Source organism: Nilaparvata lugens, chromosome 12 (genome assembly GCF_014356525.2).
Source record: "Nilaparvata lugens isolate BPH chromosome 12, ASM1435652v1, whole genome shotgun sequence".
NCBI lineage: Eukaryota > Metazoa > Arthropoda > Insecta > Hemiptera > Delphacidae > Nilaparvata > Nilaparvata lugens.
In genome coordinates, this window is record NC_052515.1 from 21,344,449 (window position 1) to 21,366,694 (window position 22,246).

Consider the following 22,246-nt stretch of genomic DNA (forward strand, 5'->3'; position numbering starts at 1 on the left):
TATCAGTCTCTTCAATATTGTCACTGATACTCAACCACATATACGAGTTAATAAATTCTAAATTAAAATTCGATCAATAATAGAGTTCTAATAATCACTAATATGGTCATTTGTAACAGACAATTTGTAAATTCACATGAATAGGCTATTAGAATATGATTTTGATTCCTTGTGATTAGGTCGGTATAGAAGTGAATTTATTTCATAAAATTTTGATGTAAATCATAATTTGAATCTATGATTACATTTTTTTAGGCTGTGCATTAATATAGAAGAGTACAATAAATTATTTGGTAGTCTGTAGGAAACTAGTCTTTTCAACTGGGTGCACTCAGTTACTCAACAATAATAATTAATAGTCATATTAAAATATTAAAAATAATTTTTAGTCATATAATTAATAGATGACTGATAATTATTAGTCATATTAAAATATTAAAAATAGAATGAATAAAATGAAAATTAATAGATAAAATGAAATAATAATTAGTCTAATTATCATTCAAACATAATAATAATTAGTCACCTCATCATTGTGAACAAAAACGAGGTCAGATAATTTTCAGTTATGATACTCGAAATCACTTCAGTGATTCGGAACCCACCTAAAATGGCAGGCCTATTTACTACCTTTCATGATTATCCTCAAGATCACATCCTTCCCTTCACTTCACCCTCCTCCAATCGTAGCGTTGGTGCAGACATCACAATCAGCAAAACTATTATCTGCTCAGAGCATGGTAATGGTAACAATGAAGAACAATATAGTAGCAATTTTATCTATATATAATATATAAAAATGAATGTCTGTTTGTATGTTAGTTTGTTTGTTCCCTATAGACTCGAAAACTACTTAACAGAACGGCATGAACCTTTGGGAATATGTTGTGTGAATATTGGGGATGGTTTCTGACCAGGAATTTTAATAGTGGGGCTAATAATAATTATATATATATATATATCAATTTTACAGACCTATGTTTTCGAAATTGTCGGCCGAGCGGCTAACGTAGAACGGGAAGATCATCATGATTAAAGATCATGTTGTGATAATATGATTTACTATCTAAACTTACCAGCTGTAATAAACACATCACTCTGTGATAAAATTGTTTACTGGTATTGAAACGGTAGTTTTAAGCACATAGGAAGTCCGTATTGAGATGTAAATGAAAATATTGATTGTAAATAAATAAATTTCATGATTCACCAAATAAAGTCAAGTGTGACATGAGATACGTTTTGGCGGTACGAAGTTCGCCGTGTAAGCTAGTAATCTATATAAATTGAATCACATCAAAATTTGCTTCAAAAACAATCCTATTCGACTGTTGTAATTCCACCTGTAGTTATATTCTTGAATTTTTGAATCTTTAATGATTCGAACAACGCAAACAAAAATACATAGTTGTTCAACTACAACGCTAATTATATTGAAAGACAAAAGACAGATACATAACTGAAAATATCATAATTGGTTACCAACTTCAACTTTGTATTGAACTAATGGAAAATGAACTAAAAACTAATAATAATCACAAATTACCAAATCAGTATAGAACTATTAAAATATATGAAAATAAAACTAATAAACTTACAAATAGGATCAGAACAGCTACATAAATAATCCTCCAATTGTTGATAGGAATCCAAATTTTGAACACTGATCGGAAGATCTAATCCCAATTGTATAAGTAGATTATCCCAACACAAACACGTGATAACAACACAGTAGTAAACACTGCACTACTACTAATAAGAGGCAGTAAATAAACGTTTCTATCTATCTAATCTGTAATATATATATGATATATCTAGCTATCTATCCACTAAACATGAAGATCTGTTCTGTATAATACAACATAAACACTGGTTAGCTCTTCGTCAAAGATATCAATAATTTAACATATTCGTGGATGGGATGATACTGTATGAGAAGCAGTGAATAAACAATTCATAAACACAGTAAAATATATATACTGTATTTAATGGAGATACAGTAGTGACATTTGATTATCAACATATTACAACACGAAATGAAACAAACAAATCAACGCATTAGAAACTACAAAACAAAAGATTTCCTCAACTTCGCCGGTATGACACAGGGATCCAATGAAACAAACGATCAAACCAATGATACACGATCAACTAAACGAGAGAAGGCTTTACAGATCAGCTGACTACGAGAGTGGGAGAGCGAAGAGTAGGAGAAAGAGAGAGAGAGAGATCCAAATTAAACATGAAGGTCATGGTCCAAGCGATGTCTATTTCAATAATGAAACAGTCAACTGACTGACTGACTCACTTGTTGGACATTCAGTTCAACAAACTAATAGAGGGAAGGGGACCATCTTGTGGGCACCCGCAATTTCTTCAATAAATTAGTGGCTCAACTCTTGTAGTTTTTGTTTGTTTAGATGTTAGAGCAGATGGCATCCAGTTGCTAATTTGGAGCCCTAATCCTGGAAGGAGATGATTGTGGTGGGAAAATAAGTTGAAAAAAGTTTCCGGAAAGGAGACACCCCTGCTGAGTTTGACAATTGGGATAAATTCGAATCTTGGATAAGAGCAAAGCTGGTGGATGGACTATGAGTAGTCAAGTTAAGTGAAGTAACTTATGATATTTGAAATCTCAGTAGGTGCAACCCATGTTATTGAAAAAAGATCCCTATATACAAAAAAATGTATATACGACTAAATTCATATCCAGTAACAACTCCTGAATTAACTTAATTTTTCTCTTTCAATTGAACTCAATTGAGTTATTTTTTATAATTGAATACATTTTGAAGATAATATCTGTGCCTGAATATTGGGGAATAAATTATTGTATTGAAATGTAATGTATTTTGCGAAAAAAAGGTCTTGTATCTAGTATTCACCATCAAGTTTAGATAAATATCTTGTAATATGATCTGGTCCCTATTTGAAACTTAATAGTCCAGGTACAGAACTAGTTACATTTTTTAATTCTACATAAGTGGGGTTTACAGTAAGTGGGGTTAACTTCAGTGGAGAATCTACAGATACCTATTCTGATATCTGAAGTTTTCTCAATGAAAATGAATGTCTGGAAAACTACTCAATGTAAAATAGAGTTGACTGAAATTCTGTATAGTTAAGATGACAACCAATTTATGGGAAAGAGGGGGAGGAAGGAGAAGAAGAAGAAGAAGAAGAAGAAGAAGAAGAGAAGAAGAAGAAGAAGAAGAAGAAGAAGAAGAAGAAAAGAAGAAGAAGAAGAAGAAGAAGAAGAAAAGAAGAAGAAGAAGAAAAGAAGGAGGAGATGTAGAAGAGAGAAGAATAAGAAGAGAGTCTGAATAGCAAGAAGTGGTTAGCATTGACTAGTAGTAAATTGAATTCCAGCGTTGTAGTATAGGGCGAGAAGCAAACGAATTTTAACGACTGTTAGTTAAACTTCATTTTGAATAACTAAAGAATAATAATCTGCTAAATGCACTACCATAAGAGGACATCAAGGAAGCCTAGCTTCAATAATTTTCATGTCTTCAACGCAAACACATCTTAATTGTATGTTTGGCCTGCGTTCGTATATTGGCGAATTGTTTCCTAATTAAGCAAGGACATACATGATTTATGACAGTACTTCAAGTATAGGACTTGTTTTAATACGAAGCAAAATATAGTGAGATGAAAGATCTTGAAGGAGTTCCAGCCAAATAGCTTCGGCAAGACATTATAATCTAATAATCAGACTAAATTAATTTTTTATTCAGAACAATGGAAAATACCTGTCACATCACTATTTTACTAAGCAGAGAAGTAATATAAAATACTTTCCCACGCTCATGAAAAACTTTATATTCTTGATTTATGTGAATTTACATAATTGTGTAATGGTAATGATAATCCATGATGATAGAACAGATGAAGATAATATCGAAGATCTAACCTTACTTAGTCTATGATAATATCTATGATTGATCCGATTGATTGATGAATGTAGGTAGCACTTGGGAGAAGTTTAAATATGGCCTTAATACTTATGATTAATTGTTCAGTTTGTACCTTTTAAAATTCAGTGAATAGTTATTGCTATGAATTTGAATCCTAATATCTTAAAATTAATATTTATTACGGTATTCTATCAAACAAAGATACAGAATAATCCAGCAATAATATATTAATCTGTACAAATGAAGAGATTCAATCTAATCTAATATTTCTCTCAATCCTATTTTTGGACAATTTCTAACTAAATTTTGGAAAGGAACAGTTTTGGGCTTTAAGCCTGTTGTCCCTTTCCCAATCATTCATAGTTGAGAATATATATCTATCAATGTATAGAATAAATCTCTCTCTTTCACAAGTCTATTTCTTCCTTTCACCCTACCTATTAATTTCTCTAGTTTATTTCTGATACTCTAAAGCTCTCTCTCATAATTTTTCTTCCACTTGTATACTTTTCAACCTCTTTATTCTACTCACTGTTTCACAAAACTCTTCTCCACTAGTCTCTATGTTTTCATTTATTTCTCCCCTCTATCTCCCATTCATCACTCTCTCTTTCACCAGTCCCTATCATTTATTCTCTCTCTCTCACACTCACTACAGCACCCTCAATCTCTCCCCTAAAATGCCTCGGGGCACCCAAACCACCCCCGAAATTGTTGAGGGGACCCAGCCAATCCACGCTTCGCTGAACAGGGGATCCAATCCGATTCAGACATGTCCATCCCCGGCTAAAATCACGTGATAACACAGAGGGGTGCACAGAAAAGATGGAAGCAGAATTGAATTGAATTTGCTGTAACATTGTTATGAGACTATATAGTCGGAGTACTTGTATACAGGAAGTTGAAACTATACAGTTGGTATACCAATGCAGTATGAATTGTTGAGGAGAAATAGGATTTTGCAGTAGTCTAATATTGAGATCACTGCGAAGAATTTTTGCGCAATTACCGAGAAATAAGGAAAAATTTTTGCGCAAATCCCCTCTATCAAAATTCTCTACTGTCAAATTAAAGTGAATCCATATTTCTACATCTTTATACTGACAGATTAAAGTGAATCATAGACAATTTGCTGCTGAGCAGGATAACGAGAGAGAAGGGAGACGAGATGATGTCCAGGTTGTAGAGAATCAGAGAGAAGAAGTGGTTGGTGATATACAAATGGAAGAGGTAAGAGCTGCAGTCAAGAGAATGAGGAAAGGCAAAGCTGCTGGATTTGATAACATAGTACCAGAGTATATTATATATGGCAAAGAAGTCGTAAACCAAGCTCTAAGAAAATTTCAGCTCATTTGGGAAAGTGGTAAAATACCTAAGGAGTGGGAAATCAACATAATTATACCCATACATAAAAAAGGAAGCCAATATGATTGCGCCAACTACAGGCCAATATGTTTGAGCGGCACTGTGTATAAGTGTATACCCGAATTCTGGAACGTAGACTAAGACTAATTCTAGAACATGAGATTGAAGAAGAGCAAGCTGCATTTAGGCCGAATCGGCAGACTCATGACCAGATTTTCTGCCTGAGAATGATAATGGAAAAAAGCTTAGATAGAGGACGAGAACTCTACCTTGCTTTTCTGGATTTGAAAGCTGCGTTCGACTCGGTGCCCAGAAATGAGATATGGGAAGCTCTACACGCAAAACAGTCCCAAATAAATTAATCAAAGCAATAAAGAGTGTTTATAATGAGCCAAAGGAATGGTTAGACTGAATGGTGTAATGTCTGATCAATTTGACATTATGAAAGGTATAAAACAGGGAGATAGTCTAAGCCCATTATTGTTTATAAACTGCATGGATGAGGTTCATAAAATATGTAAAAGACGGACCCAAAGAGCAACAGTTGGATATTGGAGACTGCGACCGGTCAGAGCTCAGGCCTTACTCTATGCTGATGATATAGTGCTCATAGAAGACACCATAGAGAAACTCCAAAGCGCCATAATAGAATGGAAGGAGGAACTGGAGAGGAAGGCATGACTCTGAACGCGAATAAGAGCAAGGTAATGCATGTTGGAAGGAATGAAATGCAAGAGTTTGAGATCTGGTGCAATGAGGATGAGAAAATGAATCAAGTGGGTGAATATGAATACCTAGGAGTAATTATAGACAGGAATGGGCGTATAGACCAAGAGGTACTCAATCGGGTCAAAAAAGCAAACCAGGTGTACTACTCAATATGTAATTCCATTGTGGGCAAGAGAGAAGTAGGTAAACGCACAAATTGCAAATTTTTAAAACTGTGTTTCTGCCCACAATGATGTATGGATCGGAAAGTTGGGTATCACTGGACAAGCATATGAGCAGGGTAACAGCGGCAGAGATGAGGTACCTGAGGAGAATTGTAGGCAAGAGTAGGAGGGACCGAGTACGGAATGAGACAGTCAGAGGGGAGCTGGGAGTGAAGCCTGCAAGAGATAAAATAGAGGAAAAACAGCTCAGATGGCTAGGGCACGCAGGAAGAGCAGGGGAGGAAAGCCAAATTAAGAAATTTTTCGAGGCCAAACCTGAAGGGAGAAGGCCCAGAGGCAGACCTAGAGTGGGCTATAGGGAATATATGGAGAGACTGGGTATGGCAAGGGGAAAGCGATGGCAGGAAATGAGGAATATGTGGGAGGACCGAGTGGTGTGGAGGAGATGGACCGAGGCTTAAAAACCACCCGACGCTGAAAGGCAGAAGGGTTAGGAAAAGAAGAAGATTAAAGTGAATCCATATTTCTACATCTAATGCTATACTGTCAAATTAAAGTGAATGCTAGATGAGGGAAAAAATAATGTCCCTTTGAGGGAAAAATTCTCTACTGTCAAATTAAAGTGAATCTGTTACATCTTTATACTGAGTGAATCTGTTACATCTTTATACTGTAAAATTATAAAGTGATTGCAAATTAATACAATTGGTTTGCTTTCCACCCGACAGTTAAGAAAAATTTCACAAATTTATATTGAAATTTTCTATGTGCTGTACAAACCGCAGGCGTTATTTTTTAAGTGTTTCTCCGAGAATATCTATAGTAAATTTAGTATGAACAAGCATTCCAAAAATGGCTATAGATATCCTCAGACCTATATCACTTGGGGTATCAGCTCTATTGATGTCTTAACAGAGAGAGGTCAATGATCTAAGTTGATCTTTTACATTTTTTATCTGGAATGTCATACAAGCATTTCCAAAGTTCATCGGTATTTGTAACAATAGTTGAGAAATCATTTGCACTACAATAATGTAGATGTCCAGTATCTAGTATGTCCAATAATTCGAAAATCTCAGATAAAATTGGAAAGTGTACATTTTCTGTTTTTGTTAACGCTTGATCAACATCATCGCCTTGGAATCCTGTTGAAAATTTAATATTTTTTGCAATAGAATCAAATTCATTGAATGAAATTGACATCAAGAGACGAGATAATTTTTTGAATTTAGCAAAGCTAAAACACTGCATGACCTCGATTATGTTATGAACAATAAAATTGATAAGGAAGGAATGTGCACTTAGCTGTAACAGAGTTGGCTCTGAGGGGGCGTATCTCTTGATAAGGTAGGAATGTGCACTTAGCTGTAACAGTTGTGTCTGAGGGGGCGTATCTCGCGTCCTCACTCAATCAAGTCTACACTGATACTAAACCAAAATGTTCGAGGAAATATCTATATATTTGTTTACAACATTTCACTACAACAATACATCATAACTTCATCTTCAATTTTAATCAATTTATCTACAGACAAATTGTATGGACGGTAATAACACAAATAGTCTCTTATATCGTTCAAATTAACTGTGCTTAGAAAAATAGCCTTTAATTGTTTCGCCAAACTATAATTTTCACTAGATGATTTCTGAATTGCAATTTCGCATTCGTCATACCAGTCTATGCAGTTTTTTAACCTCACTTCCAACTGGTGGTCAGCAGCTAACCACTTTGCCGGATCCATCGTTGTCGAGCGAATGGAGAAAACTATGTGTAGGCTGGCACTATTATAGAATAATTAAACGGTCTTTCTTCATTAATAATTGTAGACAGACAACACGTGCGAGCTTTATGCAATCTCAGTGCATGCAAGCAATAAACACACTGTAATTCCTTTCCGTTGTAGAAGAATCCATATCGTGCAAAGTTTCTTTTCTGAGCATTTGTATACATAGGCGCCAATTTCATACTTTTCATACGAGTATTCTCGCACAAGAAATTATTTGTTTGATACATATTTTTAAACAGCAAAGAATTATAATGTTGTGCACTGTACAAAGCACACCTTCCATCGGGTCTATACTTATGTATCTTACACGCATCATAACACCACGAAGTGGTGAAAAAGCTGAAATCGGGCTTGAGAAAGTCCTCCGGTATGCATTGTACGTTAGAATGCAATCTTCTCAAAAACTTTGCTTTTTCAGTTTCTTTTGTAAAAATTTTTTCATAACCTGCGAGGTATTCACGGATAATTGTCTCATTCCATTCCAAATCTCCATCGCTCCATTTTATTTTATGATAGTTACGTTCCAGCCATGTTACGTCGTTAAACAATTTTGTAGTCAATTCCATCTTTGGAAATGGTGATTTGAAATGAAATACAACATAATTATTGCTCTCATCGACAATAGCAAGTTCCTTTACAATAATTTGATTACAAGTTTGCTTAAACCAGTGAAGATCAACCGTAGCAATTTTCGTAGGTGTCTGCTTTTGCACTCCTTTCTGTTCCTCTTCTCGTTTCTGTTCCTCCACCTCTGGCGCCCCCTCCTCCTCCTCCTCCTCTCCCGACTTCTGGATTGGTGTACTGCTTCTCCTTGGTTCATAATAGAAATTTGTTGATTCAATATCGTAAAGTAGCGACGACTGAGTTTGAGCTTTGTCCAAAATATCAGAATCAAGATCACAAAGTACAGTCCGAGTTTGAGGTTCGTCCACCAAAATATCAGAACACAAAGAATAGGACATGATTCCTGTTCAAAGGTAAAACTGATACATTTGGCGCAGTACACACCTTATATAACCTGCAGTGATGCACTCTATCAGGAAAATTACTGAACTTCTTTCACCATGCTCGTGAGAGGCGTGTACTCCATCACACGATCGCTAATTAAAACGCAATACGCGGAAGTATTTGCAGGTACTGCACTATTAAATTCCATTTCAATACGAACATCTGTCGATGATTTCAAATGACTTGGTTGGTGTGAACAATCTACAACAATCAGCGGTGTTGATTCACAAAACGTTTTAAAATCGATTTCTGTTCCGAGTTCGCTATTGATTGAATGATTATAATACGAGGGTGCGAAATCCAGGAACATCCGGTATAAAACTTCCTTCTTACCTAGCAGATTTTCGTATGGATAATACTCACTATTCAAATATACTTTAACATTGTAAATATTACAGCTGTCAAAATTAGATATTGATTTTTTAATTTTATTCTTTCGATCAGTTTGAAATGCAATTATAATATATTTTGGAGTATCAAAATTCGATGTCGTGCGTACTGACCAAGAATGAACAAGTGAATTTTGCAAATTTGGTAATTCACAAATTTCCCAATGGCGGAAACTTAATTTCAGTGGAGTGTCGGCATCGAGCAGTCTCAAAAATTTCAATCGCACATGATCTTCTAAAGTAATGTAGGGCATCCGCCATTGGAGCTTAGTAATTTTTACACTAACCTCTGTACCGGTTGCAGACTCGACGCAATTGAGGTCTGAGGGCGACCTCAATAATACAAGCTCTTGTTTCAAGTTTAAAATTATTCTTTGAAAATCTTCAAAAAATGGAAGGATTAATTTCAACGGCACACAGAAAGTGAATTTATTATCTGTTAGCTCATATCCTGCTCTGTCAAAACCAGCTAAATGATATGTGTTTTTATCAGATGCGTTCTTCACAAGAATAGCTTTAATTGTAGAAGTTAAACCAATTAATCTTGATTTGGAAATTTGTTGACCTGCTAATTCGTATCGTATTTCATCAAAAAGGTTGCCCACTATGTTACTGCTTAATTTATAGTCTGCCGCAACGGGTGCACCAGCCGCTTCAGTTGTTCCCCTGCTACTGTAATCGCAGGGGTTGCCGGCTTTGTACAGCTCACCGTTCCCTCAATTAATATAAAAGATTTGCAAGGTAGAGTATAAACATCCAGTGAATTTATTCCAATTCGAGCTTCATCAGAGTTCTTTATCTCTTGACCCGAATAAACTGTATGTGTATGAAACTGGAATTTGGTTATGTCATTATAAAACTGAAGCTCTGTCTGTACGTCCAGAATATCACTAATTGCGGCCCCTCCTGACATGTCGCCAATCAACTATAAAACCTAATCTTTCCAAAGTTCTCGCACTTTTAGCTGATAACGCCCTATTATTATGTTTACTAGATGTTGACGCTATCGCGACCTTTTCTCTACTAAGGTCCTGATTATGCGTACACGTACTACGTGTACGCGGGTTGAAAATAAGATATCCCATTACTTTTGTTTTTCACGTATGTGCAGTCTAATTGTAATTGTATCTCCGCGGAAATCAATAAACGATCCGTTCTGGTCTGTTACCTTTACATTAATAGTTTGAATTCGACGTGTATTCAAAGGTACATAAATAATTGGAGAGGGTACTTCATTTATTAAATAACCGCTAGGAACCTTTGGCAAAAATTCGTAGATTATATGTTTTTCTTTTCCATTAGAATAACTGCCACATGCTAAATTACATTCAACAAGAATACCATCAATGCTCGATATGTTAACCAGATGTTTGGAATAATACCATTTATTTGCTTGTAAAACTACATTATCAAAACCTAGTATCTTAGCAATCGAATCAGAGCGTGTTAAATCAATAGGCTTATCAGAATAAATTTCAATCTTCATAGTATTTGCATTTGCACGTATAATAAGTCTATTCTTCTTCTCATCATAGTTCAATTTATGCTTTATAGACTTTATAATATCCTCAAGCTCATATGCACCGGTATCCAACAAGATTAACTTATCACCATATTTGAAGCTAGAATTTGTTCCTTTGTTTACATTTGCTATACTATTGTAACTACAAAAATTAATCAGACCAATTTCCCATTCACTATTTTTGTCCAATTCTATAATTTCTTGTAAATGTTCGTAAAGGTTACTTGACTTTGATCTTAACGTTATAACGACCATCTTGAAATGTGTGTTCAACACAAACACTTAATTACAACTGATTTGCAAGAAACAATAACGTGAGATGACCACAAATATCACTATCTAATGGTTGCAGGTGATCCAAATTATAAAATATATTTACTCCATTTTCTTTTTTCCAATATTTGTCCAATTCGTATGGAGGTTGTAAATTTCCAATTGGATCAAAATACCATACATTACTTCCTACCTTCTTATATGCAATCCAGTGTGTCCCCGGTTGGCTGTGCTTGTCCAAATTCACGATCGCATTTTCGTTTTTTAGAATTTTTTTGGGTAATGCATCTAGCATATATATTCCTCTTAAACGAATTTGTAATAAGCTAGCCCAATCCATTAAATCATAGTTACTCAATTCTCCTTCAATATTCATGGTTTTTTCTTGCTCTTCTTTGACCTCTCCTACTACCACCCTTCTTTGTTGTTCTACGTTTCTTAACTTGTTTTTGAGGGAATAAACTCACACCATATGATGATGGTGGGGGTGGGGGTGGAATTAAAAGTCGCCCACCACTAAGCGGGGGGTACGGCTTCAAATAATACCCTTTACCTGCTATATGTTGTTTCAACTGAGCTATAGCCTTGCGTCTAATATCATTAGTATAACCTTTCCTTTTCATTCTTCTTCTTCTTCTTCTTCTTTCTCAAAGAACCACCAAAGTAATTTTTAGCTTTCATTACATTCGTAACAAGGTAACTGAGACCTCTCTCGGCTAGGGGAGTTTTCGGATTTTTAAAAATTTCCCACGCTGCGTTCGCTAGAATTCTGTCAGCTTGGCTCGATTAGAATTATCACTATTTAGTGAATATGCTATATCGTGGGCCTTACAAGCCTGGTCAAGTTTGTTTATTCCAGGATCTCCACGTGCTAATCGCTTTTCAAGTTTGGTTCCTGGTCCGCAATACTGGTAGCCAGGTGCTATGGGGATTTCAAAGGGTGTTACATCGATCAATTTATTTAAAATAGTTGAAGTAATACCTGTAGCAGCCCCTGCCGCCCCCTTAAGTACTTTCGCGGCCGAGCTTAAGAAGCCTCTCCCTCGTTTTCTTCCACTTTGCTTTCTCTTACATACCACCATTTTCATTACCTTTCAACTCAATGGTTGAACATTAACTAAAGTTAATTAATTAATCATTACACTAACTCAATCTAAAAGAAAAATGGAAATTTTCTATTAATTTGGAATAATACTTTGAATTCATCTATTCAGATCATCTATTTGAAATGCATTTGCAAAATGACATTGCATTTGCTGATGTGAAAAACTCAAACACAAAATAATATTGATAAGAATGAATGGAATACCAATCCAGCCATGTGTACGATGCATTCATTCATACAAGACCTTGCAAGGTCGCGAATGAATGAAATGCATCACACCAGATGTGGCAGGCCAACGCCCTCACTTCACAACAAGGAAGGCAGAGCGTTGAGCCGACCTTGACACAGTGAGCGATCGGCCGATGTTGTCAGCTCATGCGCATGCTTGCGCGTGCGTACACACTTCATTCTATAAAACACATTTTAATTTTTCTTATCACTCAATGCAACTTGGAGAGTGAGTGATTGAGTTCTCTACACGTATACTAGTGTGATAGGTGAGTGAAAACTTTTTATAGAATAACATACTATTTTTTATTGATATATAACAAGTAAATTATGCGGTTAACAAAATAGGTTATGTATATGCTGATAGGCGATGCAATTGTCACCTTAACACAAAACTTGTAAATTATAGATTCATACAACCTCAGCTGAGTGAAGTGGAGGAAACACAATACTTGAAAATTATAGATTATAATGAAAATATATGTAATGGCTTGTGCCAAAACTAAATAACACAATACTTGAAAATTATAGATTATAATGAAAATATATGTAATGGCTTGTGCCAAAACTAAATAACACAATACTTGAAAATTGTGATTTACAAGATATAGGTTATATTGCCGAAAGGCGATGTAATGTCAAGTCCGAAAATATATGCCGAAAGGCGATGCAATGTCAAGTCCGAAAATTTGTTACAAGATATTAACAAAATAAGTAATAATAAAATTCATAAAATGTTAAATGGTAATATAATTATCATGATTTAAATTTTATGCATTTTGACAATGTTGATGTCGGTCATGTACTGATTAATATGTTTGACAAACAGTAACAATGATTTACATTTACTTTTAAAATTTTGGATGTCTTTGGGGGTCAAGATCAGCGTGAAACGTTCAGGTATGTAAACATCTGTTGTTCTCTGACCTGACAGCCGGATCTTGAGCACCACGCGACGTCCATGTTGATTGCAGACCTCCCTCACGTCCTCAATAGGGTAAGGCGTACCCTCCATCAACTCTCTTAGAGGAGTCCAGGGTTTCGGGGCGTACCTATTGATGACAGTGAGGAAGTGCTCCTCGGGGAGAATTTCATCCTCCTCCTGCTGTAACAGCGTCATTATGGAGCTGTCCTCCTCATCCTCTTCCACCGCACGTTTCTGTTGAAAAATATTTCATTAGACTCTTATTTGTTTCAGGTTATAAAATCATACAAGAGAGAGATCTTGCACTCAACAGATTCACTACTCAAAACTGTGACTAATAACTCGCAAATTCTCTGACATGAGAGAGTGATCTTGCGCTCAACAGATTCACTACTCAAAAAATGTGAGTAATAACTTGGAAATTCTCTGACATAACTCTCAATTATCGGAAAAAAATTTTTCACTTCATTACAATCAACATAAATGATTGCAGAAAACATAAATATTTCACCTTTCATTAATCATGCAAATTTTTGTTTCACACTCAAACAACATATGATTTGATTTTTCATATATATATATGTATCAGTATGTAATTCTCCAATTCAAATTGTTTCAGTAGGAATGTTTCATGCAACATATTTAGTAAACATGTTTAAACAATACAACCATCGTGTGAAAAATTTATCTGTGTTCGGATTAAACGCTCAGTCTTGAGACTTTGCTCACAGTAATTTCATATTTATTCGAGTAAACATATAGAGACTTGTAGTAATGTACACAAAAGATTTTATCGATTATAGATTCATAGATTATAAAATCTTTTGTGTACATTACAATAATAATATTTTTGTATGCTAACCTTCGATTGAGTGAGGATGTTGGAAGGCTCCTCCTCATCCTCGTCGAAAAACAGCCTCCTCTTGACAGACTGCTTGGGGGCGGCAGGCACAGATGTTAGAGCTGCTCGTCGCGGCGCCCAAGTTGCTTGCGTCGGAGGGGTACTGTCTCCCACGATGATGCTGGAATCCTCATCTTGGACGAAGATCCCTTGTTCCTTCAAGGGATCTGAGGTTGAGGCTGAGGAGGAGGTGGCGGCAGCAGCAGAGGTGGAGGCGACAGCTGATGTTGTAGCCGTGCTGCGGCGCTTCTGCTGCTGCTGCTGCTGCTCCCAGAAGTTGAGTTCCCTCTTCGGAGGCGGGCTGTGTGGCAAGATGAACATTTGCGAGGAGTTGGAGTTGGAGTTGAAGGATGCACGGTGTGACTTGTCCATGGTGTTTTGAAAGTGTCGAGAATTTTAGCGCGTACTAATAGCTCTCTAACGTGAATGATGATTTTCCACTGAGAAAAGCGATTATATAGCAAGTCGTTTCTCTGTCTGTTGCAGGCTTGTACGAGTGAGATAGAAACACAAAGGAGGCGTGTATCACAATTGGCGAACACTGCCAATACTCCCCAGAGCTTTAGCACGAGGTCACCGCTAACATTATATTGATTGTAAGTGAAAATTTTTGTTATATTCTCATATTTTTGTGAAATAACACTAAATTGATTTTTATAATATATATTTGGTTACAGTTATTAAATATTTCATTGTTTTTTCACAGCATTTTCTCACCTCACAACTCGGTCTCATAAGCAGTTGTGCTCTCGTGAAGGAACCTTACCTACATCGAGAAAATCATAGGCGAGGAGCTAAGCTGGAACAATACCTGAACCGAGTCGAGGAGCTAACTGAGAGAAGTCGATTATTTCATTTCGTCATCATCAACACATGTAAGTTCATTTTTACTTAAAGTTTTCTCCTCCGAGGACGATATTGTTCTCCTCCGAGAACAATTTTTCTCCTCCGAGGATAAAATTAACCTTCTACATTATACTGCATGTTTGTGATTTTTTCGGTTCATCTATATGATGAGCGTCTTTTGTCTTAGACTCATCAGCATAATATATACAAAACGGTGTATGCATTACTTTTTCAAATGGTTCAACGATAATATATTTACAAAACTCGCATTGTAGATTGTGAAAGTTATTTAAGAAATAACCATTTCTTGCAAAATATTCTGCTCTATCAGTTAATGGTTTGCATATGTAACAATGTAGATGGTGTGGTGGCAGTTTTTCAAACCACTCTCCTTGTACAGATAAATCTTCTGGCATATTAGTAAATGATAAATATCTTTCTTCATATAATCGTAGAATATTATTATCGTAATTCTCATCTTCAATTGTTATATTTCCTTTCCTTCTCAATGCACAATTTGGGCTAAATTTTGCATGTTCGTTGACTACACAATCATTTTGATCCCAATCTCCTATACAAACTGAACAAAATACGCAGCGCACAATATCCGGTTCACTTGCGAATACAAAACCGTCTTTCGCCATATTTTCTGCCGACAAATTCTGACTAGTTTTTGTCCATTTTTTATCGAATGTTAATAATCTCAATCTTTCATGTAACATTATCTGTCCTTGTGATAACATCGTGAATGCCAATTCACAACTGATTGTGAATTACATTCCTTTACACATACTATTAATTATTGCCCCTATGCCATCCTGATCATTATTCTTTTGTTTTTTCAGTATCATGCCGAGGGAACGCAGACTTCGTGGGATCAATTCAAGCGCAGTTCGCCATCGCATCAGTTTTGAGGACGACGAGGAGGATATTGACATTGAGAGTGTGCTTGAGAGGACGAAAACTCGAGTTTTCGAGATAATTAGGGAGCATGCGGCACGGTATGATGGAAATGTAAGGTGGTACATAGTTTTAAACGTTTTATTGTATAAATTAGTGGTGCTGGATGACAAGGTTGATGAGTCTGTTTCATCTCTAATAAATCTACATAGTTACTCCAACATAGCGCTAAACATGCTTGAGAACTATGATGATTTTAATGAGCATTTTTTCTTGGCTGTGAGAAAAATCCTCTCATCTTTTGAAAATTTCGTAAGACATGGGAGTGGATGGGTGCTAAAGAAAATTGAATCACTGGATGTGAACGTGATTAAATTTAATCCTATATACACATCCAGTTTCATTCAAACACCCCAGTTTTTGAAAAACAAAAAATGTATTAAAAATGTCAAAAATCTCTCTGACGAAAAATGTTTTTTATGGTCAGTGCTCGCGTATTTCCATCAGAAACCAAATAGAGCGAACTTGACTGTAAAGTATTTGAGCAAGTTTGCTCACAGACTTAATACGCGAGGAGTAAATTTCCCGGTGACGACACGCAATATTAAGAAATTCGAAATACTCAATCCGGATATTGCAATTCACGTCATCGCCTATGACAACAAAAAATTTTTTCCCTACCGTACAAGCATTTTCCGCACGCGTAAACACCAAATTAATCTTTTATTGTTGAAAGCTGATGCAGGAAAAACACATTATTGTTTAATCAACACCGCTAACGGAAAAAACGGATTATCGCGACTTTTCTCTCACCTTTCAAAACACCATGGAGAAGTACATGTATGCAATTTCTGTTTTCACCGGTTCACATCAACAAATCTATAAATTGTGACGGGAAAGCAAATTTGATGAAACATATGGAACTTTGTTCCAAGTTTGAATCTCAGCGCGTTTCATATCCTAAACGCGGAGAGACAATTAATTCAAGAAACTAGGCGCGACGTTAAAGAAAAAGTACACCATTTACGCGGATTTAGAAACATACGTTGTGAATATTAATGATGATAATGTTGATGATGATGATTCAGATTCCGATGAAATTACTCGTAGTTACACCAAGAAAAACGGCACGCCATATTCCTTGCGGGTATTGTTTCGTTGTTATCGACATTAACGGAGAAATCGCGTACGGTCCAGTACTCCATAGATCGAGTAGTTTAGACGAAAAAATCATGGAGAAATTTCTTCAGGAAATTACAGATCTTGGCGAAATTTTGTATGAGGATATGAAACGTGAAATTCCGATGCAACATTTGTCCGAAAGTGAAGAGCGCGAATTTCAAAATTCAGTAAACTGCGGGCTTTGTGCTGAACCGTTCTCAGAAACCGATATTAAATGCTGTCACCACGCGCACGAAACCGGTAATTACTTGTGTGCTGCACACGTTTCTTGCAATTTAACAGCACGTACTCTGGAGTACATTTCGTGTTATTTCCATAATTTCTCCGGTTTTGATTCGCATTTTATTCTGAAAGCGCTCGGTAAATGTAAAAAAGAAATATCCTGCATCGCAAATACGTCAGAGAGATTTTTGTCACTTTCGGTAGGCAAAATTAAATTTTTAGATTCCTACAAGTTTATGTCTGAATCCTTGGAAGTATTGGTGCGTAATTTGGTAGAAAGTACAGACATGGAAAAGAAGTTCGAAAGATTATTTTCGGTGTTTCATGATCCACCTCGCGAACACAGACAGCTTCTGTTGAAAAAAGGAGTATATCCCTACTCGTACATGAGCTGTCCCGAAAAATTCGCGGAAACATCGCTCCCTCCCATTGAATGTTTTCATAACGACTTAACTGATACACCTCTGTCTCGCGAAGAATATGAGCATGCGCAAAGAGTGTTCTCAACATTCAAGCTGAAAAATCTGGGTGAATATCACGATTTTTATTTATGTTTGGACGTAATGCTATTAGCGGTAGTTTTTGAATCCATGAGGTCTACGCTTTTTAGCTCATACGGTCTTGATGTGACCCATTTTCTTTCTCTCGCGCACTTCACCTGGAATTGCATGTTGAAGTACACTAAAGTCGAACTGCAATTGCTTACAGATCCGGACATGCATCTTATGTTTGAGGCGGGGATGAGGGGTGGGGTGTCATTTATCGGTAAACGTTATTGCGAAGCAAATAACAAACATCTACCCGAAACATACGATCCTTCAAAACCGTCTAATTATCTGCTTTATATCGATGCAAACAGTTTATACTCGGAAGCTATGAGCAGACCCCTCCCTTTTGGGAATTTCAAATTCCTCACAGAGGAAGAAATTTCCAAACTTGATTTCGCGAATTTGGACAGCAATTCAGGAACTGGTTACATAATTGAATGCGATCTCGAGTACCCGAAAGATTTACACGATAAGCATGCCAGCTTCCCTCTCGCGCCGCTACACTTAACTCCCCCGCGGGAATTGCTGTCTGAGTATCAGACAAATGAGAACGGTCAGGGAGTGACCAGAAAACTCATGAACACACTTTTTAACCGTGAAAAGTACATTGTACACTATGTCAATTTAAAACTCTACCTTCAGCTCGGTTTGAAATTATTGAAAGTGCATCGCGTCATTAGTTTTTCCCAATCTCCCTGGCTGAAAAGCTACATCGACTTCAATATCCGAATAGACAGAACGCGAAAAATAATTTGAAATATCCTTCTTTAAGGCCTGTTGTAACTTGATATTTGGTAAGACTATACAATCAGTTCGGAAACATATGAATGTTAAAATTATTACAGACGAAAAACGATTAGACAAGTACATTTCAAATCCGTTATGCAAACGCTGGCAAATAATTAGTCCGGACGTGATCGCGGTTTTCTCTCGCAAGTTGGAACTTAAAATGAACAAACCTGTCTATTCCGGCTTTTCCGTACTGGAGTTGAGTAAATTCCATATGTACGATTTTTTCTATTGCAAATTACAAAAAATCGTACCCTGGAACCGCGTAGAACTCTGTATGACCGATACCGACAGTTTTCTTCTAAACCTAAAAGTCGAAGATGTGTATCAGTTGATTAAAGAAAATTTGACCCTTTTCGATACTTCCAACTATCCACCTGCCCACCCTTGCTTTTCCATGGAGAGAAATAAAGTTGTAGGTAAGTTTAAGGATGAAACGGGCTCAAGGCCGATCTCTAAATTTATAGGTCTTAGATCGAAACTTTACAGCTTTTTAGTTTGTAATGAGAATGATGACGAGGTTGTAAATAAATGCGTAGCAAAAGGAGTAAAGTCATCGGTTAAATGTAGAAAACTTAATTTTAATTTGTATAAGAAATCATTGTTTGAACGTAGTGTACATGTAGAAAAATTTAGTATGTTAAGATCCTATAACCATAGTATGTTTCAGGTCGAATGTGCTAAGGTCTGTTTGAGTCCTTATGACGATAAAAGATACATTGAAGAAAATGGTCTGAATACTCTGCCTTTCGGTCATTATAGTCTCAACACTTCAACTGATTGATCAGTATGTGTCGTGACAATCATCCAACACCACTAATTTGATTTGTCTGTTGTAAATATCATGAATATTATTAGATCTAAGCTAGCTTTAGAGCTTCATAGCGTGCCGCGTGTGAACTATCCCACTCGCAAGTATGAACTGAAAAGTGAAAAAGATCTCCTTCAAGCAGACCTTATTGAAATGATAAGTTTATCACGTTTTAATAAGGGTTATAATATATCTTAGTTGTTATTAATTGTTTTACAAAATTTGCATATTGTGTACCATTAAAAGACAAGACAAGTCAATCTGTATTTAACGCTCTCCAACCAATTATTTCTAAAAATAAGGGCATTAAGCTGTTTCAAACAGATCAGGGAACAGAATTCTTCAATTCAAAAGTTAAAGCATTATTAGATAAATATAGTATTAAACATTACCATGTTTTTACCGATAAAAAAGCCTCCATAGTTGAAAGGTTAATAGAACACTTAAAGCAAAAATTTATAGATATTTAACTGAGCACGGAACAAAAAACTGGTTAACCAATCTAGACAGTTTAGTTAAAAATTATAATGCTACAGTGCACAGTTCAATTAGAATGAAACCTAAAGATGTTCGTAGGAAAGATCGTACACATGTTTTATCGTCATTGAATTCTGCATTCAATAGACGATATAAATTGAAAAATTCAAAACCAAAATTTAAGCTAGGCGATATCGTGCGAATCTCGAAGAAACGATTATTTTTCGATAAATCTTATAACATAAACTGGAGCGCAGAGTATTTTGTGATTCACTCCATATTCCCTTCTAAACCTATAACCTACTCACTGAGAGATCTAAACGGTGAAGTAATTAGTGGCCGGTTTTATGCAGAAGAAATTAAAAAAACGCAATTAAACGAAACGGAGAGACAAGTGTATTTGATTGAAAAAATATTAAAACGTGATAAAAAAGGATTGTTAGTGAAATGGATTGGATTTTCTAAACCTAGCTATATTAGTAAAGATCAATTATTAGATGAAAAATAATCTTTTGTAATCAATTGTAAATAACATGTACATTTATTGTAAATAATCTATCGAAGATTTTATTGTAAATATCATGATGTACATTTGTTGAAAATATATTAGAAGTATTATTTGACATCATAAAAAATTGGTTCTCATTTCGTAATATAAGAATCTTTTGAACATCCATAATCTGTCTGATGATGTGGAGAGGAGGTGGAGAGTGTTGCTCTGCATTCCAATCTCTGGGAAACGCCTCTCTCACACAAGTAGCGTCATCATGACCTCGGTCATTGTTCTAAATACCAGTGCCTTTGTTCTAACTATTCAGTGGCTTATCAGATCACGTACTGTACGTTTGTAATCATGAGCCAATTACCAATTGTTAACTTTGATACCTTAATTACAAATAAAGAAAAGCCTACATTTTGTAAAAATGGGAATCTGCTACCTCACAATGCGCGAATGTTAATAATTTCTCCTAGTGCTGGAGGAAAAACAAATCTCTTATTTAATTTAGTATTTGCTGAAAATGGTTTAAAATTTAAGCACATTTACTTATTTAGTAAAAGTTTATATCAACCAAAATATGTCTTTTTAAAACAGGTATTTGCAGGTTTGAAAAATATCGGTTTTCACATGAAAGATGATGTGAGCCAAATTCCACATCCTAACCGAATCCCCGAGTATAGCTTAGTTATATTTGATGATTTGCAACTTTCCCATGTCCCACAGATTAGAGAATATTTTACAATGGGTCGTCATCGTAATATTGATACTGCATATTTAATTCAGAGTTATGGTGCCACACAGAAACATTTCACTAGGGATAACGCAAATATGATTATTATTTTTAAAATGGATTTATTGAGTCTCAAATTAATTCACAGAGATCATGTTGGAGGAGATATGTCTTATAAAGATTTCAGTAAACTTTGTCATACAGTTTGGAATCGTAAACCGCATAACTTTCTTACAATTTTAAAAGAATGTACTATAAAGGAAGGAAAATATCGGGATTCACTGGACACGATACTTTCCCCTCAGTAGAGTATAATTCTTTGTGCAGTCATGTTGTCTAAAACACATAAGAGTAGGAGGAGGAGGGGGAGGAAGAGGAGAGGAAATAGCTTAGTAAATAACAGGAAGGAGAATTTAATAGAAACGATTAAGACATTACGAAAGGTGATTAGTGACAAGCATAAAAGCCTTATTAATTTTGAAAAACGAACGGATGAATTCAATAGGAAATCTCTTTCGCCATTAATTGAACCTATAATTGAATTGGGAAAAACCAAATCTACATTGCATTCTAATCATGATTTTACACCTAAAAAGGAAGAAGTAAAAGAGGAACAAGAGAGTATGGAAATTGATAATGAAGATGATGATGATGATGAGTATGAAGATGAGGAAGAGGGAGAGGAGGATGGTGATGATGATGATGATGATGATGATGGGAGTTCACTTGGTGCTAGCAGAATCAATGATTTGTTGAGCAAATACCTAACAGTGTTTCATAACGAAAAGTTGAATAATTCAATTACTTATGGAGTTTCATACAAACATCAAAGTGAAAAGTATTATATCGGTGATATACAGGTAATATTTGATAATGGATATATAGATGTTGATAAAGAAAGAATTCAATTAACTCGCGGATTACTC

At 35.7% G+C, this 22,246-nt stretch overlaps 1 protein-coding gene across 1 annotated transcript in view; it reads right to left on the reverse strand.

Moving 5' to 3' along the window:
- The window catches only part of LOC111056515 (ankyrin repeat and SAM domain-containing protein 1A), a 128,200-nt gene that overhangs the window by 25,537 nt on the left and 80,417 nt on the right, over positions 1–22,246 (reverse strand).